The sequence below is a fragment of the Heliangelus exortis genome, chromosome 4 (assembly GCF_036169615.1).
Source record: "Heliangelus exortis chromosome 4, bHelExo1.hap1, whole genome shotgun sequence".
NCBI lineage: Eukaryota > Metazoa > Chordata > Aves > Apodiformes > Trochilidae > Heliangelus > Heliangelus exortis.
In genome coordinates this window covers 5,635,410-5,653,451 of record NC_092425.1, presented here as the reverse complement: position 1 = coordinate 5,653,451, position 18,042 = coordinate 5,635,410, and the positions used below count along the sequence as shown (strand labels likewise).

The 18,042-nt window shown below is 43.3% G+C and overlaps 1 long non-coding RNA gene across 1 annotated transcript; it reads left to right on the top strand.

Annotated features, from left to right (window-relative positions):
• The first annotated feature begins 64 nt into the window (after positions 1-64).
• LOC139795768 (uncharacterized) lies at positions 65-2,179 on the top strand. Its single transcript, XR_011725682.1, has 2 exons — positions 65-376; positions 1,503-2,179. It is a non-coding gene; the product is annotated as an uncharacterized lncRNA (long non-coding RNA).
• The last annotated feature ends 15,863 nt before the right edge of the window (positions 2,180-18,042 follow it).

Sequence of the window (18,042 nt, the reverse complement as noted above, 5' to 3'; positions counted from 1 at the left end):
GAGGCGGGGAGAGGCCCTGCCACTGGTCCCGCCACTGGTCCCGCCGGCTGCGTGATTGGCATCGAGCCCCGCAAATCCGAGGCGCAGTCGTCGACCCTCGGGCGCCCGGGGGGCGGCTTCGCTTGCCCCTTCCTCCATGAGGAGCTCGGGTTAGGGTTGGGGTGCGCGGCCCGGCATCTTCCCGGCCGGCCGAGGGGGCAGCCGTTCGGTGGTTCACGTGGGGGGGAATGATGGCGGGGGAGCCGTGCTCGCCGGTCTTTGTCTGCGGTGGCCACCGCCGCCTCGGTTACGAAACGGAGCCGGCGAAGCTCGGGGTGGCGGTGGGAAGGGCCCCTTCAGGGTGGGTGTCTGAGAGGCCGCGTCTGTCCCCCTTCAGGTAAACAGGAGTTCGTTTTGTATTAGGGAATGGTGAGGAGCAGCGCTGTGCCACGAGCCGGCTCCTCGTTGCGGGTTTGCTAAGTCAAAGTCGAGGTTTCTTCCCGGTCTTGGGGCATCGGCGAAGTCCCCTGCGGGCTGAGCTGAGGCCATGCACAAAATGAGGCCACAGCTTGAGTCCTGTGTCCAGTTCTAGGCCCCTCAGCTCAGGAAGGAGATTGAGGTTCTGGAGCAGGTCCAGAGAAGAGCAAGGAGGCTGTGAAGGGATCCAGCACAAATCCTGTGAGGAAGGGCTGAGGGAGCTGGGGGTGTTCAGTCTGGAGAAGAGGAGATTCAGGAGAGACTTCATCACTCTCTACAACTCCCTGGAAGGAGGCTGGAGCCAGGTTGGTTGTAGCAGCTGTCAGTAAGACAAGAGGGCATGGGCTAAGCTCTGCCAGGGGAGGTTTAGGTTGGATATTAGGAAGAAATTCTTTCCAGAGAGGGTGATCAGGCATTGGAATGGGCTGCCCAGGGAGGTGGTGGATTCTCCATCCCTGGAGGTTTTTAAGAAGAGACTGATGTGGCACTCAGTGCCATGGGCTGGGAACCACAGGGGAAGTAGATCAAGGGTTGGACTTTATGATCTCAGAAGTCCTTTCCAATCCAAATGATTCTGTAACACCCAGAGATACCAGGATGCAGGAATAGGGAGCTCTCCCCATCTCCCAGGTGACACAGGCCAAGGCACCAGGGAATACCTCAGCCTTTCTGTTGTGAGGCAGCAGAAGACAGCAGTCCATAGCATGCATGGAGAGAAAAGCCAAGAGAGCAGCATGGTTTTAGGTTGGCTGTGGTAATGAGCAAAAACAAGACCACAGTTATGTAGGTTATTCTGCATGGGTACCTTCAGATAACCTCCCATCTGAACTTGTATGCACTATACATGAAGTAACACAAGAAGAAATATTTTGCAATGTTTTCTGGAGGTTAACGTCCTCTGAATTGTATTGAACCTTCCAACTGTGAATTTACATTGCTTAGTTGTATTTGTATGCTGTGTGGGTGTGAGAGGCCACATGGTCTAGCATTAACGTCACGATTAAAAGCACTTCTTGCTGAAGAATACAGTAATTTCTGTGTTCCAGATCTTCAGAATTTCCTGGTCCAGCTTTAAATGCAATACTTTAATTCAGAAGATGGAGGGCTTCTTTGTAATGAATTACATTTCTCATCTCTACAAGGCTGCAAGATAATGCAACTCAAAAGTATGAAACATTGAGAACTACAAAAGATGGTCTTGGTTCAAGATCACTTCATGTTGATAATGGAGCCTTGATTGTGTGTCTCTTTGAGAGATTTTTTTTCTCTCAGGTCTAGTAAATGTTGAGAAGAAAAAAGATCCATGAAAATAAGCAATATTATTGGTAAATGAGAAATTAATGCAATATGTGTATACAATTTAACTATGACTGTAGTTTACCACATGAATTTTACCACTGTGTCTATTGTGAGGTTATTGTTAACCCTGTGTCTTTGCAAGAACTTCTATGGGAAAAGGGTGAATAATTAGTAATGCATAAATTCTGTACCAATGAGTAAAAAAGCACATCTCTTAGAGCAGGATATGTTAATAATGTATGATACCAAGGTGCTGTTTTTACAAGTGTCTTCAAATATTGGTGAAAACCTCTACAAACATTTAAAATTTTACTGTCATAATACCCTACTAACATCACATGTTGGCACGCTTTAGCATCTTAATGCTTCACAGACAAGGAAAATATTAGTAATATTTATTACAATAAATTCAGTAGCAATCTCAGATGTTGTACCTATTAATCCATTCATTCCCAGTCAGCAGCTTAAAAAAGAAATGCAACCTGCATCAATTACAGCATCGAATTACATTACTTCACTTACTTTCTCAATCAAGAATAATATTATCATTGCCAAATATCATTTTAAAGTCAAAAGCATTCAGCTTTGTCCCAGCATCTGATTGGCTTATGGAGAACTTAGGATCCTGTCTGGTGTTGACTGCTCACTTGGAGAGGGTATTGAACCCAGAACTCTGCTCTTTTTAATTCACTTTGTGCATACAGATCCTGTGAAGGCTCAGAAATGAGCAATCAGACAGCAAAGGCAGCAGACCAGCTTTGGTGTAGGTAATGGATCTTTCAGAATGCCAGCTGGAACAGAGTCCTATGCACCTGCAGCAGCCTCTTTGGTTTACAAACACATTTTGTGTCCTGTCCTAAACAAACAGGGTTTAAAAAAACCAACAAACAAAACAAAACAAAAAACCCCACAACGAAACAAAAAACTAAGCAAAAAACAAACCAAACAAAAAAACCCAAAAATTCTTTGGCTTTGTATCATCTCATATGTATCACCTCTTACATGCTTTGGCCACCTGAGCAAGATGATTGTGACAGACAGCACTTTAAATTTCTGACAATTTCCAGTCAACACTGAGTTTTAGTGTGATATTTTGGCACAAAAGCCTGAGGCAATGCTAAGCAAAAGTGATACTACCTTTTCTTGCAAGATGAAAAGACATTTACTCAAATTAAACTAGTTTATAACTCATCTGATTTGGGACAGTATTTCAGTGACAAAGCAACATTTCCTGTAGTACCATGCTGCAAACCAGGCAATGGTTTGATTCCCTACTGACATAGAAAAATTCCCATCCAAATTAATAAATGTGCTTCCTATCTGTAATATATAGACATCAAAAGACTTCTTGTGACCAAAGACTGACCAAGACTAAATGCCAATAAGTGCAGGAAGTTTTGGAGGTTCATATCTTAAAAGGGGTGTGTTGCAGACTCTGAAATTTTTCCTTCCCACCAAAAGCTCTGATCCCAGTTCCTCAATTCAATCATTTCTTAGATCCAGCATCTCTGTCTTTGTGTCAGCTCCTGGTTTTTGATACAGAATTCTCTGACGTTTTCCAGGGCTAAAGAAATGCAAGTCTTGAATGACTTAAGATGAGAAATGGCAAAGCAGCACATTGAAGATTGCAGTTCCATGAATTACCACACTGCTAATCTCAGTACATGCCACATTTAGTGATATAAAGAGTTGTGGTCTGAAAAGAGTTCAGCATCTGTGTCCATAAGTCTAAGTGTTTCCTAGACACTTCATTTTTGTTGAAATTGATAGGATAACAATATTTTTCCATGGAGAATCCATAGAGCTTTCTGAAATACGGCAAGATTTAAAGAGAGGTATTATCTACCTCAGAATATTTTTCAGTCTAAATATCCTATTAGCTTGTTGTATCATTTGTATTCATTTGATAGTTTTGCAACCACAAAAGCACTTTCTTTTCTGCTGACCAAGTGACCACTGATGAAGGGGTATTTTTTTTTAGGTTTAAAAGGAGTTCTGAGGTAAGAATTTTGTAGGACCAAACTCAAGTAATGATGAAAATTGTATTAGCCTTGGTGGTGGAGTAGCATGCTGTGTCACAGCTGTTAACATGACTTCAGCTTCCTTCTAGAGTGACACAAATCTTTTTAATTAATTTGCAAGTGCTTGTACTGCCTAATTACTGTAATGGCTAACACTTGTTAGTGGCTTTCTGTTGACTGTGGAGCTGCTTTTTCATATGAAACTTAGCTCTTAATACTGGAAAATAACCTCTTGCAGGACCAACTCAACATCATTATAAGCTGATAACAATATTATTGCTGGGATGAGTCACAAAGCATTAAGGATGTCTGTACATCTACAGAATAGGAAGACAAAATCTGAAGCTCAGGTGTACTAAACAATAACTGATAACAAATGGCAATCTGCCAGATTTCTCAACAAAATGTGTATCTGAGCCTCAATTTTCTTTCTGTAATTTTGGGGTAAGGATCTGTTATTTGATCCGTTCTTAAAGTAAGAATAAATATATAAAGAAACCACAAGTAGTATTCATGCCAGTTCCCACAAGCATTGGCAGATTCTGGAACAAAGATAATGAGAGATATTAACCAGGATGCAAATTACTTAGACAACTACCAAGTATCAGCAACAGTGGTCACAAAATCTACTCATCCAAGCTCTACTTCTGCAAGATAAGGCCAGTTAAGTCTTGAAGCATTCTCAGCAGGTAGACACAAAGATACACCCTCCTTTGAACATGCAAAATGAGATATGCAGCCCATCAGGCTAACAGACCTAATTCATCTCAGACCTCAGCTTTTAGAAAAACTTTGAGCCATGACCTGGACAAGAGTTGAACTAAGAGGAGTTAGAGGAGAGGTTTGGCCAACTTGGTTGGGAGCTCAGCCTCCCAGGTCTCTGTGCAAGTGGGGCCTTAAAATCCTCTTGCTGAGAACAGAAGGGAATAGCCAAATGTGCAACAAGTTCTCATTTTAAATCTATGGAGTAATTTTGTAATTTTTCCTTTTTTTTTTTTTTTTTTTTTTTTTTGATTCAAATGGCTGTAGAGATGCTGTGACCTAAAGGGACCCTATGTCATTGCAGGTAGAGCTGATCCCAAACCCTCTGGGGAGAGGAGTGACAAGGAGTCAGAACCTGCTGGAAGGGGCCCCAGAGCTCCATTGCAGTCCAGAGCATTTAATAAATTATAAATACAGAGAGCCACCTCTTAACCTGTGGCAGGAAGGTGCTTGTTCATCTGAACTATAGCAATAGCAGTGGCAAAAGGGCTCAAACATATTTCTGGGTTCAACTCCATCTTACCATTTCATGTACTGCCATCTTCAGGTGTATCTTCAGGATTTCTTTAGCCTCTCAAGAAGCTGTTAAAGTGCCCTGAGGTTTCCAGGTTTGATATTTTAGTTTATACTACCTTGGAGGCAGGTAGTTGAGTGCCTCCTTGTTCCTGCAAGTGGGAAGCACAAAATGTTAGGGTTGCAACAGGAAAAGAACTAAATTAAATGTAAAAATACACCTCTGGTGTTTTGAACTCAAAGATGTAAGCACACAGTGGAGACCCAATAAATACAAAATGTGAAGAAGAGACTGATAAGGGGGAAAAAACAGTGGTATCTTCAAGAAACAGATGTATAATTTGTCCTTTTTGTCTGCTTTCAGGCAGGAGAACATCTGCTTTTTGAAGCAGACCTCCTTGCTCTGTGTAATGTATCAGGCTGAAGGAAACAGGAGAGTTGATGTTTTCTACCCAGACCTATTAATCTTTTTGAAGAGACTGACCATGAGGAAAATATTTTCTCTTTGGACAAGGACTGCTAAATTCTCCTCAGGACAGACATTTCTGTTCCAGATCAGTGACGCAGATGTCATTTTCTAAAGGTTTTACAAATTTTACATTAGCAAATTCACCAGACCAAAATATAGGGCCACAGCTTCTCAGGACTTCATTGTGCTGTATCACAGCTTGAGTGGTGAACTGTTCAATATGTCACACTTAGGCATACACTTACGGAATTAAAGGCTCAATGAAAGTTGTATTACATGTGTGATAGAATGGAAGAATGAAATAAAGTCAGGAGTTTTTTCATCTTGCAAAATATCTCTCATTTTCTTGTATGCTGGCAGAGCTCTTTCAGTCTGCCTAAATAGTTTGAACCAATTCGTTATGAAGGTGAACTTGCTAAAAGCATTAGCTCTTAAAACTGTTAAACTACAAAATGGGTTGGGCAGAGATCTTACACTGAGTCCAGTGTTGGCCCTAAGCACTGTCACAAATCTGAGAGCTGTACAAAGAGGAGTTCTGGCCATCTAGTGGTAAATTACACTGATGCACATCCTGCTGAAGCCTGCCTTCCACAGGGTCTCCATAGTGGGAAAAAGGGACATTTCACCTTGATCATTTCAGCTTGATCTTGATGAGGCCTGAAGAGACATCACAATAGCAAACCATCAGATAAGCTAAGAATAAAAACCATACAGTGTGTATGCCTCATGGTATTCATCCCAGGATGCCACAGTTTCCTTTCTGGAAGGACTCTCAGCTCTCAGAAATCTGTACCTCCTGGAAAGCAGTCAGATGCACATTCTGTGGGACCTAGTATGCAACTAGCTAAAGCACAGGGAAGAGGTATCCAGTGGCTTAGCCTAAGCATAGGGTAATAAATGACCAGGAATTTCAACATTAGCTGAACCTACAGCCAAGTATCTATTTACCCAACTGCAGATGCCAGCACTCTCCTTACAACCGAGATTGTCATTCCTTGTCACTCCTACACAGTGACAAGCAATTGATTTCCATCTGCGTCTATTAACCCATGGGGTAACAGCATGATACTAAACTCCCTGTTGCTCCATTCTACTCCGAGCTATTTTGACTGCCACTGAACTCTTGTGAAATACCAAATTTTGTGCAAAGCACATCCCATTCTTGGCTTGCACATACATGGGACTGCACTGTGGGTTGCACTCAACTACAGAATAGTGGCCAACGTACAATCATGGTTACCAGGCATAGCCAGGTAAATATGGTATCAATTCTGTAAAGCTCCGAATACTTAGTGCTGTGAGAACTTTTGTAGCTGAAAACAAAGTTTCATTCCATGTAGTTACTGCAGCATGAACTGATTTTTTCATCAGAAAACACAGTACTGGAGGAAGTACAGAGGATGCTTCCCCTGAAGTAGAGGATATCCAAAGACCTCTCAAGTCACTGTTATATTCTGCCAGCCATTAGCGTAGAAAAGAATTACAGCTGTTTTCCTACTAGAGTAGTATCAGCTACTATATCTCAAACTCTCACTTCTACTTGCATGGTTCTGTTATGTACAGGAGAAAAAACAAAAGAAAAAAGGGAACCTTCTGGTTGCTGCTTTGAAGTGCTATTTGCCATTCTTTCTTCTACCAAAAACTGGCAAGTAGATAAGGATACAAATTCATCATGAATATTTTGTCAGGGTTTCAGGGTTTTGTTTTAAGGAGTGTTTGGCCACGGAGGGGTTGAATTTCCCAGCAAGCAATTTTCTCGTTCTTCATCTGGTCTTTACCCAACACATTCTTTCACCTGGCTAATGTGAGAAATTAATTGATCAGTGACAGCAACATTGTGTTACCCTCTGTGATCGTGCCTCCTGCCATCTGGCTTTGCCCCCCCTCATTTCACTGATGGATCACACCTGAGGTTTGTGTTGAATCCTACACCATAACACTTTCAAAGCTGTCTGAAACCACAGATTTCAGAAGGAAAATGAGGAGAAAAGCTGTGTTGTTTCCTTCTCTGTTTCACTCACTGGAAAGCAGAGGCAACGAGTAATCTGTCATGGACTTTCTTACAGCATCTCAGTAAATCAGGTTTGCTGCCTGCTCCTGTACGCAGCATCCAGTAAGAGGCTTGGGCAGAATGCTAGACATGAGCATCCTGCTTCAAAATATTAAGTCTGCTTTTCCTCTTTCCCAGGTGAGCAGAGCCTCATCTTTGGGATGGAGTAGAATCCAAAAATCTACATAGTAATTGAAACAGACTTGAATCTGGAATTTAAAAGCTGCTGACTCAATAAAAGGAATCAGGAAGGAATGCAACCGAGAAGGGATCAATGTCTTTGGGCAGAAAATATGGAAACAACACCTCCTCATTAAACACCCACTGGGGTCAGGGTGGAGTAGCCTGGCAAGGAGCACAAGTGTACAATGTGGCACATTGAGGCACCGACTCACCTTTTCCAAGCTGAGACAAAAGTTTATTCACCTGCAGGCCCTATTTACAATCCAGCCCTTCCCCAGGGTCCTCTCCCCGACCTCTCTTGGTATTTTTCCAAGGATTTTCCACCCTGTCTTTGTTAAGCAAAGTAGCTTCATTTGCACATTCCTTTCTTATCAGCTCACAGCATCTTCACCACTTCCCAGATCTCCCCCTTTGTTTTGTCAGCAGCGACGCTTAAGGGCTCAGAGTTTGCACAAGTTGTAACCATACCTGGGATACAAAACTAAGAGACAAAAATCAACAAAACAAAACCTCCCAACACGATGATTCCCTTCAACAACCCTGCAAAAGGGCTCCAACCATTTTCAACCTCGAGTTTTTGGGTGAGGTCCTTCAAGGTTTGAATGCTCTTATGCACCGACCCAGAAGGATCAGAGGCTCACACAAAATCCATCAAAATCCTCACAGCCGTGTCCGTAAGCAAGGAGTGAAAGGAGTGACAGAGAGCTGGTCTCAGAGATCTTGCTGGAATCCAGCGATGTCCAGAATCTCTGGAAACTCAACATCCCCTCGCTCCCAGGCTATTAAAGGGAATGGCCCTTCCCATGAATGAGTATTAACGTCCCGAATTTTAACATAAGCTCTCTCTTGCTGTATACTTTGAGTGTTCCCGAAGTGTTTTTCCATCATTTTCTGCCCGGTTTAGAAAGTTTAAGACAGAGGTAGGGTAAAAGCCTGTCAAAAAACCAATAAACAGAAACGACCTCGCTCTATTACCATGGCTATGAGCTCCTGTCTGGTAACCAGTTCTGCAAAGTGATGGGGTAAAATTCCGGAACAATTCGGGGGGGGTTATTCTGCAAAACCCATTGTGCCAATAATCCAAAAGGCTGGAATTATGATTTAAAAAAAAAAAAAAAAAAAAGGGGGGGAAAAAAAAAAAAAAGGAAGAAAAAGAAAAGGAAAAAAAGGGGGGAGGAGGGGGGGAAAAGGAAAAAAAAAAAAAAGGAAAAAAAAAAAGAAAAGAAAAAAAGAAAAGAGAAAAAAAAAAAAGAGGGGGGGGAAGGAGAGGGGGGGGGGAAAAAAGGGAAAACAAAAAAAAGGAGCGAAACAAGTGTTCCCTTAGTCACACGATGAGCTTGTCGAGCAGAAGACGCTGCAGAGATTTAGCTGAGAGCTTCTCGCTGCTGTCGCTGCTCTCGTCGCCACTGCCACTCGCCACGGCGCTGCCGGTGCCATCCCACGGGGTGATGCGGGCCCGGGGCTGCGGTACCCGGGGCTGCCGCTTCCCTGCAAGAACCGCGCTCCCAACGCACCTGAGGCAGCGCTGGGATGCGAAACCCCCGGGATTCTCCGCCCAAGCTCCCGCTCTGCTCCGCTCCATCCCGAGTGACGGGGGATGCTCACTGTGTACCCCCCGCCACCCGACTCCGCCGCAGACCCCTCCGCCGTCCCCCGGCCCCACCTCGGGGGAAGCGGGCGCAGTGCTGCGGGCTCCGTCCTGGGGATGCTCCCGCTTCTCCTGCCGGTCCTTTCGTTGTCAACTGCCGGGCCGGGGAGAAAAAAGGTTGGGTTCCTGCTCCGAATTTATCCCTTCCGGATCGAAAGGATCATGTAAAAGCTCCGAGGGCGCCTCCGGTAGCTGACGCCATCCGTGTAGAGCTGAGCGATCCCGCACCGGATTCAGACCGCTGGGACCGGTACCACCGCATCTCCAAATTGCGGACTCGTCAGGATATGGCAACTCGACTGCTTCTGATACCAGGAGCCGCCGTTGTTAAAAGGCTTAGAGTTGTTAGAGCATCTAAAAAGAGGAGTGCGCCAGGGTCCCAGCAGTGTAGCAGCAGTTTTGTCACACCGCGTTGCTAGATCCCACAATCAGGCTCCAATTTTGTCCCATATTTCAGAATCTTACACATTCCGTGTGTCCAAGGAGGGCTCCTGTTCCTTGAAAAGCAATTGCTTCAAATCTGTGCTAAATCCCGACCCTGTTTTTCAACCATACGTCTAAGCACAGTCAAAACATATTTGTGTTCCGTTGTAATAAAATTCCCCATTGTCGTTCTCAGCTGCTTACCTCCTGTCCTGCAGTGAGGCAACTGACGGTGCACCCAATTTTTACTCTCACGAATCCCTTAAATTCAGCCGAGCTGCGTCACAAGCACGGAATAAAATCTGCATTATTATCATCCTGGTACGAGCGACATTTGTGGCACGTTGAGGCACCGACTCAGTCACTTCTCCAAAAAAAAGTTTATTCACCTGCAAACCCTATTTTCAATCCAGTACTTCCCCAGGGTCCTCTGTCGGACCTCTCTCGGTCTTTTCCCACAGCTTTCCAGGGATTTTCCATCTTCCTTTTGTTAAGCAGAGTAGCTCCATTTTCACATTCCTTTCTTATCAGCTCACAGCATCTTCCCCACTTCCCACAGCACCCAATCCTGCAGTTTTTTAGGGCATTCTGCACCCAAAACACCGCTGCTCTACTACTTTCTTCTGCTCTGCAGGCTGCTTGCTGCCCTCTGCAATCACACTCGTGTGGTTATTTTTGAAACAGCTCCTTAAAGCAGATGTACTCACACGTGCCTCTTCCCTCCTACATAAATAACACTTCGCCTCATGCTCCTGCCATCCTTTTGAGCTAAATGAATAAAAATAATTTAAAAATTAAAATAAAAAATAAAAAGGGGAGAGGGAACGATGACAACACGAAGAAGAGTAACCCCACTTGTGATTTCTGTTTTACCTTTAGTGGCACTGTCACTCTAGGGCATGTGTTTCTTAGAATCATAGAATTGGCTGGGTTGGAAGGGACCTCAGAGATCATCAAGTCCAACCCTTGATCCACTACTGCTGCAGTTCCCAGCCCATGACACTGAGTGCCACATCCAGTCTCTTTTTAAATATCTCCGGGGATGGAGAATCCACTACTTAATGCCTTCTTCATGCCTTTCTCAGGGTGAGCTACAAAGGTCTTTTCTTTCTGGCCTTCTTTTTTGCTCTTAGGATTCTCCCCTCTTTAGTCCCTTTTGAACTCTCCCCTACTTCTCTCTCATTCTCTGACTTCTGGAAGCACTGCAAACCCCACAAGTTCCATAGAAACTTCCTCTTGAGTTTCTATGGATATATTTATATTTATATTTATATTTATATTTATATTTATATTTATATTTATATTTATATTTATATTTATATTTATACTTATACTTATACTTATATTTATTATTTATATTTATATTTATATTTATTTATATAGGGCCTATCACCATATTGATAACCATTCTTTGGAACCACTCTGACAGCAGAGGTAAGGAAGAGGAGGCAGCCTGTTAGTACTTTGGCACTTCTGTTTCCAACCAGTTTAAAGAAAGAAGAAAAAAGGCCACAAGACCTTGCTGCCAGCCTGCCTGGCTGGTGTTTAATGCCAGAATAGAGTTCTATAGAAACTCAAGGAAGGATCTACATCTATCCATTGTAATTTGGATAGTCTTTTCATAGTCTTCCTGCAGCTGGCAGTACCATTACTTGCCACCTATGCATACCTGTTTTGGGCATCCCAAACTCTTCCCTTGAAAGGAATTGCTCTTCTTTTGTCCTTCATTTCTCTTAGCAACACTAACACCAGTATATTCCTAAAGAAGCAAATTTAATGTGTGCAGGATGGAGTGCCTTGAGATGCATGGATGCTTACATAGAACCAAGCCACTAACACCAACCAGAACCAGCTGATTACAGCACAGAAAAGAGCTGAAGCAAACTACCATGCTCCCTCTTGGGCTCTCTTTAGAAACCAACTCTGCCACATCATTGTTAGCCCCCAGAGGATCTGCTCTGCTCTCCCACAAAACAGGAAGCCCCAGCTTGGACTTCTGACCTCCAGAGAACATGCAGAGATGCAGCCTTAGCTCCAAGATTATGAACATGTTAAACATTTATTTTCAGATGCTGAATCGAGGTGAATCAGCCAGGTAATCAATCAGGCTGCCCATTCCAATGAGTAGAGTAATGTGCTCAGTTGTGAAAAAACAAAGTAAAATATCCTTGATAGAGTATCTGGAATGTCATTATCTGATGTCTTTTATGGTATCAGATCTGGGACAGATTGACCAGGGACTGATTCTGCTACCCTTGCTCACAGATTAGCCAGGAAGTATCCTTACACATTCAAAGACAACTGGTCAATAAGGTGCTTTTCATGAGCAGGGGAAGAAAGCACAAGCCAGCAGAGGCAGAGGGACTACACAGTCCTACAAGCTTTGAGCCCTCACATGAAATCCCAGCTCCAAGCAACTCAATAGGAGTTTCACAGTTTTGTCTGGGGGGCAGAGAGGTTTTGCCACACAGCTGATTGGGCAACATTCCAAACAAAGCACAAAACAAACCCAATCTACAGAGCCAAGGGCTTAGAACAAGAGAAAAATATTTTCCTCTGTAGCCAAAGCCCCTTTGTACAATCACTGTTATACCACTAGGAGCTAAAACAAAAGAGTATGGTCTGTAAAATGCAACGTTTCAGAGACAGAGAGTCCTGGTGGTGTAACAGCAATCCTGAATGGCTGTTGTGTTGTTGAAAAGGCCTCTGGAATGCTAAACAAGTTTTCCCCAGTTGCTAATGCCACTCAGTTTCATTTGCTTTCCTTCTGTGCAACTGAAAAGTTATCAGACTGTCCACTTCCACTTCTCCTTTCTGCCTTCTGTCTCTGATAACAAGGTCCTACAGCCCTGGGTATCTGCATAAGCTTTGTTACTGCTGGCACAGGGATTCTAAAGAGATCATAATAGGGTTTAAATCGAACTTTAAGTTCAGAACTTATTTTTCTATTGTAAATTTTCTTTTTTTTTTTTACCATGTAGTTCTCTTAACAGCTGTGCTCCCCCTAATGCTAGAAAAGGAAAATAGCCCTCTACTTTGCACTGCTGCCTAAGAAGAGATTCAGAGATGCTTCAGGGACAGCCTTCCACACCCTACATCTCTCCCACCATGACTTGGCCAACAGAAGAAGCTGAGGATGCAAGCCTTGCCCTCTAGGCATAGCTCTTTGCTATGCTGTAAACTATTATTCAATCACTCCTTTAACAGTGGAAATGGATCTCAGTTGTGATTTCAGGAGGAGGTGATCAATAGTGGGAAAGGAAAAACTTCAGCAGCTTCTCTGCAAAAACAAACCCACTTTCAAACCCAATGTGACACAAACCTGGAGATGCCACAGGCTCCTGCCTCCTTTTTCCACATGGAACCACAGGCAGTGATAGGAACATTGCCACACAGAGCTAAAAGGATGTGCTGCCAAAGGATTGGGTCATAGAACACGTTTTTTCTTCATGGGCTTGTGGGGTAAGGGTGAATTCCCAGTGCAAGCCCTCAGCAGGACTGGGAAAGGCTCAGCCCAGCTGCAGGCAGCATCCTGTGACAGAACCACTGAAGCTCTGGGAACATCGCTGGGGAGTGAAGGAAAACAAGACCCCTGAGTACCCTCACCCACTGCAGTGGGCAGGGGCTTAAAATCCCCAGCATACCTGTTTCAGCTGCAGCTCAAAATAAAACAGCTGTCAGCACAGTGTAGGAGAGAGGATGAGAGTGCCAAGAGGAGATTGCTTCTCCTTAAGGGAACAGGTTGAGGAATGCAGGCAGTGGCACTGGACACCTCCTGTTGCTGTCCCTCCACCAGCTCTGGGACATGTTTTCTCATCCCCACCAGGGTCAGTGACACTTCTCCCTCCCACCACAGCCCAGACTTCAGCCCTACCACAGAACCACCCTGGCAGCCAGGAGGCCATGAAAGCTCATCCAGGGTAGACATGATACCATCCCTCTGGCAATTAAAACAACTTGCTGCAGGTCATTCCTCTTCACCCTGCCACAAAAGCCTGAGCCAGCTGGGAGGAAAAAAAAACAAAAAACCCAAACTAGTGCTGTTCTAGTTAATTTTAAACCAGTGAAAGCTGATTATTGCTTATCAAACCTAATCTATGCCTGCTCTCTAAGTGGGAAAGGCAAAATTATGTATGTTTTCCTCTATATAGCAATGAAGAATAGACTAGTACAACAATATCTCAAGGAATTATGAAGTAGAGAACTTGATGAGCTCTCTAGTTTGATGCTCCTTCTTTCAAATTACCATTGAAGCCAGGAGTTGAAATTCTACTGAACTAAAGCTCTCAGCTAACACTCCTGTCCTGCAGCCTCACTCACACCTGCAAAAAAAAAATATTCCTGCATGTCAGAAGCAGTACATTTCAAAAGCAGCAGCAGTGAGTGAAAAATCATGGAAATCCGGGTGCCCAAGACAGCTAGAACAAAAATTTACCAATAAACATCATGCTGACTTCATTAAACCATGGGCAACAGATGTACTTGAGACCATGTCCTCTTCACATGTAGGTGTATTAACTGTTTGAGGAATGGCTTCCTCCTACATTTTATTTCCAACCTGCCTTAATGCATGGCATTCTGCCACCCAGAGAGCAAAATACATTCATCACCTTCTTTGGGTCATGGAACAACTCCAACCATTCTTGAAGCTCATCAGTCTCTCAGCTGCCACCACTTGAGTCTCACATCACTTGAAGGTGAGTTAAAGGCAACAGACATTAAAGTCATGTCAAGAAAACTGATCCATTCCTCTAGCAAACATTACACAGGGAAAATTAAGGGCAAGAAGAGTCCACAGACCTAAAATAATTTGGTGTGAGAAGCAGAGATGGACTGAAACGACAACAATGCAAGGAGGCAGCAAGGTTACCCCACATCCCCTGGAGGGAGAGGATGGGAAGGTGAAGCTTCATCTGCAACCATGGCTCCCTGGCAATAGAGCCTGAAAGAAAAGAGTAATAGCTGCACTCTCATCCCCTTTCTCTCCTTCTGCAAATGGCAAATATTAAAATTTTCAGACTACTTTTATGCCTCTCCATGCTTTATGGCAAATACTTGCAGGACACATGGTGCTTCTCTGTTTAACCTGTTCTGAGCTGTCTCCTCCTTAGACCCAGATGCTCTCTTCAGCCTCTTCTGCTTTATAGTCTTTGATTTTTTTATTTGCATGTTTTGCTGGGAAGGTAAAGGTGTTGCTCTACCTCCCTGCAGTGGAGAAACTTGATAGGTTTAATCTAAAGCCGGAGCTTCTTTATTGCTGTCATTGCAATGACGAAACAGATCTCTGGTCTTCTCAGGGTTTTCATTATAGATGCATGCCAGATAAAGTTGTCCCACCTCTATAGATTGAATTATAGTCTTGAGTATTATTTATTATGTATTTAAATAGCACGAGTACTAGTAAAAAAGCACCAGCATGACCTCATGGGTCTACATAATCCCTCAATTAAAAAGCTTATGTTAATCCTGCAAGGCTTCAAATCAGTTTCTGAAACAGATTAAACAGAGTTAATGGAACCAGCAGCTCCATGGATGCAGCTGCTCTCAGTCTGGATGCCTCATACTAGATGTGGACACAGTACAGGTAAGATCTATATGAATAACCCTTAAAAAACATCACCCAGACTGGTCTGGATGGAGCCTGGTATCATTTGGTTTGTTGCAAAGAGACATGGAAAATTTCTTGCAGGCTTGCAAACCAAAGCAGTGACTCTGATGAGAATGAAGGAATGAGTACCTGGGGATTGATGACACCCAGGCACAGCAAAAACCTGCAGATGTGTCCCACCATCAGTGAAAGGTCATTACAAATGTTTTTAAGTGCTTTTGTTTAAAGGTAGTCATATAGCAGAGCACTGCTGCTCTGCCCCTGAGAGCCTTGTCCCACTGGAGTCATCAGCATCACCTCCAGTGCAGCTGCTTTCTCATTATTAGGAGGCTCCACAAGCTGGTTGGATTATCTGGCAGTCTTCAAGCTCTCTCTTTCTGACTAATACCACATATTCTGCTCTAGCAAGGGGCTAATCCTTCCTCAGAACAATCCAACAAGCCTAGTGGTAAATAAAGCTCAAGTCAGATCCTATGATTTCTCCAAAGGGAAGCCTGGTTCTTTCAGGCAGTCAACTGAGTGGGAAACCTGGATTTCCACAAAATCAGATGGCAGCAGCTGCACTTCCCTTATCTGCTGTGTGGCCCCAGACTGGCAGGAGCCATGTGCACTACACAAGTGCCTTGTCTTTTGTTGTGAGAAAAGGTGTGATCCTAGGTTACATCATCTAAGGCAAGATAACCACTGTAAGGTGGGTGGGAGAACAAGCCAGCTGCATTTGTAAAAAGAGATAACAGGATGAAAGAACTGATGGGCACTTTGTAGGGCTTAGTCCAATGTGACTCCTAACAAAAGTGCAAACAGCTGTATCCTGAATAGGACATGAACTATCACACCCTAATAACATCTCCTTTTTTTCACCCAACCAAATATGTGTCCATAAAGTGAGAAAAGAGGAAGCACATCCTTCCCCTCTCTGCTAAACACACAGAACAGTCATTGCCATGCAACTTTTTTTTTGTGGAGACATTTCCTGTGGCAGATGTGTATTTGCAGAAAGTCATCATGTGACAGACAGGACAAAAAATTGTTTGGGGGAGAAAGCATTTTATCTTGTGATTTCATGTCCCTTTCCATGGGCATGACTGAGTTTTAACCTGACTGGTTTCAAGGATAAAATAAGCTCATCTGTTCCCAGTACACTTACATTTAAGTAGTATATTATATGTGTTCCCAGAGTCCCTTAGCAGCAAAGGGTGCAAGATACATTAATTACAGTTAGGGGAAATTACAGAGCAACAAGCCAGGCACTTTGGGCACAACCCATGAAGTCAATGAAAATTTGTTTATACCTTCAGTGATATCTCACAGCAAAAGAACAATTCAGACCTTTTTTTTTTTTTTTTAACAAGATGCTCTACCCAGAGTCAAAAAGCCAAAGCCCTACTTCCATTACCAGAAACATGAGCATAAGAAACCAAATCCTTCCCCTTACAGCCAGCTTAGAGGCTAACACAGCAGCACTGAGAGTGCCTGCAGGACTTCATTGGTTTTACCCTCCTTGCTCTTTTTGATGCCCTGCTCCACTCTGAGCCTTCATCCCAGCTCCCCAGGCTGAGCTGTCAGCAGAACCCAGCAGCACATCCAGAGTTCACAGAGTTTTTGAATCTTTTGCACAGAGATCACAGGATCTCCTAAAAACTCTAAGTTAAAGACACTAAGTACAGCCTATGTGTTACATCTAGGGCTGTAACACAAATCTGCCATCTTATTTCAGCTATATCTGAGGACTGACATGAAATGCAGATTTGGTGTGTCTGTAAATCTTACAAACTTCCACACGCCCCCTTATTTTAATTTTTTTTTTTCTCCAGAGGAAAGTAGATTATAGCTGGAATTTTCTGATATTCGAGCTTGTCTTCTATCATTTCTTCAAATATTCATATCCATTCATGTTTGGAATGTAAAAAATGTATATTAAAGAAGCTACTACATGGAATGGCTGCTATTCTTGTAAGATTAAGAAATGATGCATGCACCTGGTGATGCTTTTCAAACACCCCATCCACACACACACCCCCCAAAATTGGTAAATGCTCAGTTTAATGAAGGTAAAGTGAGCCATATATTTACAACTTAAAGTCACATTTCACAAACTTTAGGAACAGTAACTTGAGAATTTGAGGCTACTTTGGAGTAGTTAAAGGAGTGCCATTTCCCTACAAAAGGAATCAACCTTGAAATTACCTTATTTTTCAGCTCTGTTGGTGCTTGAATCTCACAATTTCAATTTCTTCTCAAAATACCTTTAAACAAGCTAAAACACCCTTCTTTCCATCCTCACCCCCACACCCCAGTTTGTGTGTCCAGGGAATATGCACATCTACAGATTAATTAAGGCCTGAGGACTCAAAATAAAACCAACATGGAATGGATCTGTCCCCAGAGGACAATCTATTAAGAGATTTCTCCCTTGTCTTTAGGAAATGAAACCAAGGATGAAATTTTTCAGGTCCAGGGCAACTTTGAAGCAGCCACATCCACCTCTGGAAGGCAGCAGTCCCCATGCAGGAACATTGTTCTGAGTGGACAAGATGAACTGTGGCCTTGGGGTCAAATGAGGGTTCAGTAAACACCCACTTTCATATCCAAAAAAACAGCTGTGCAATG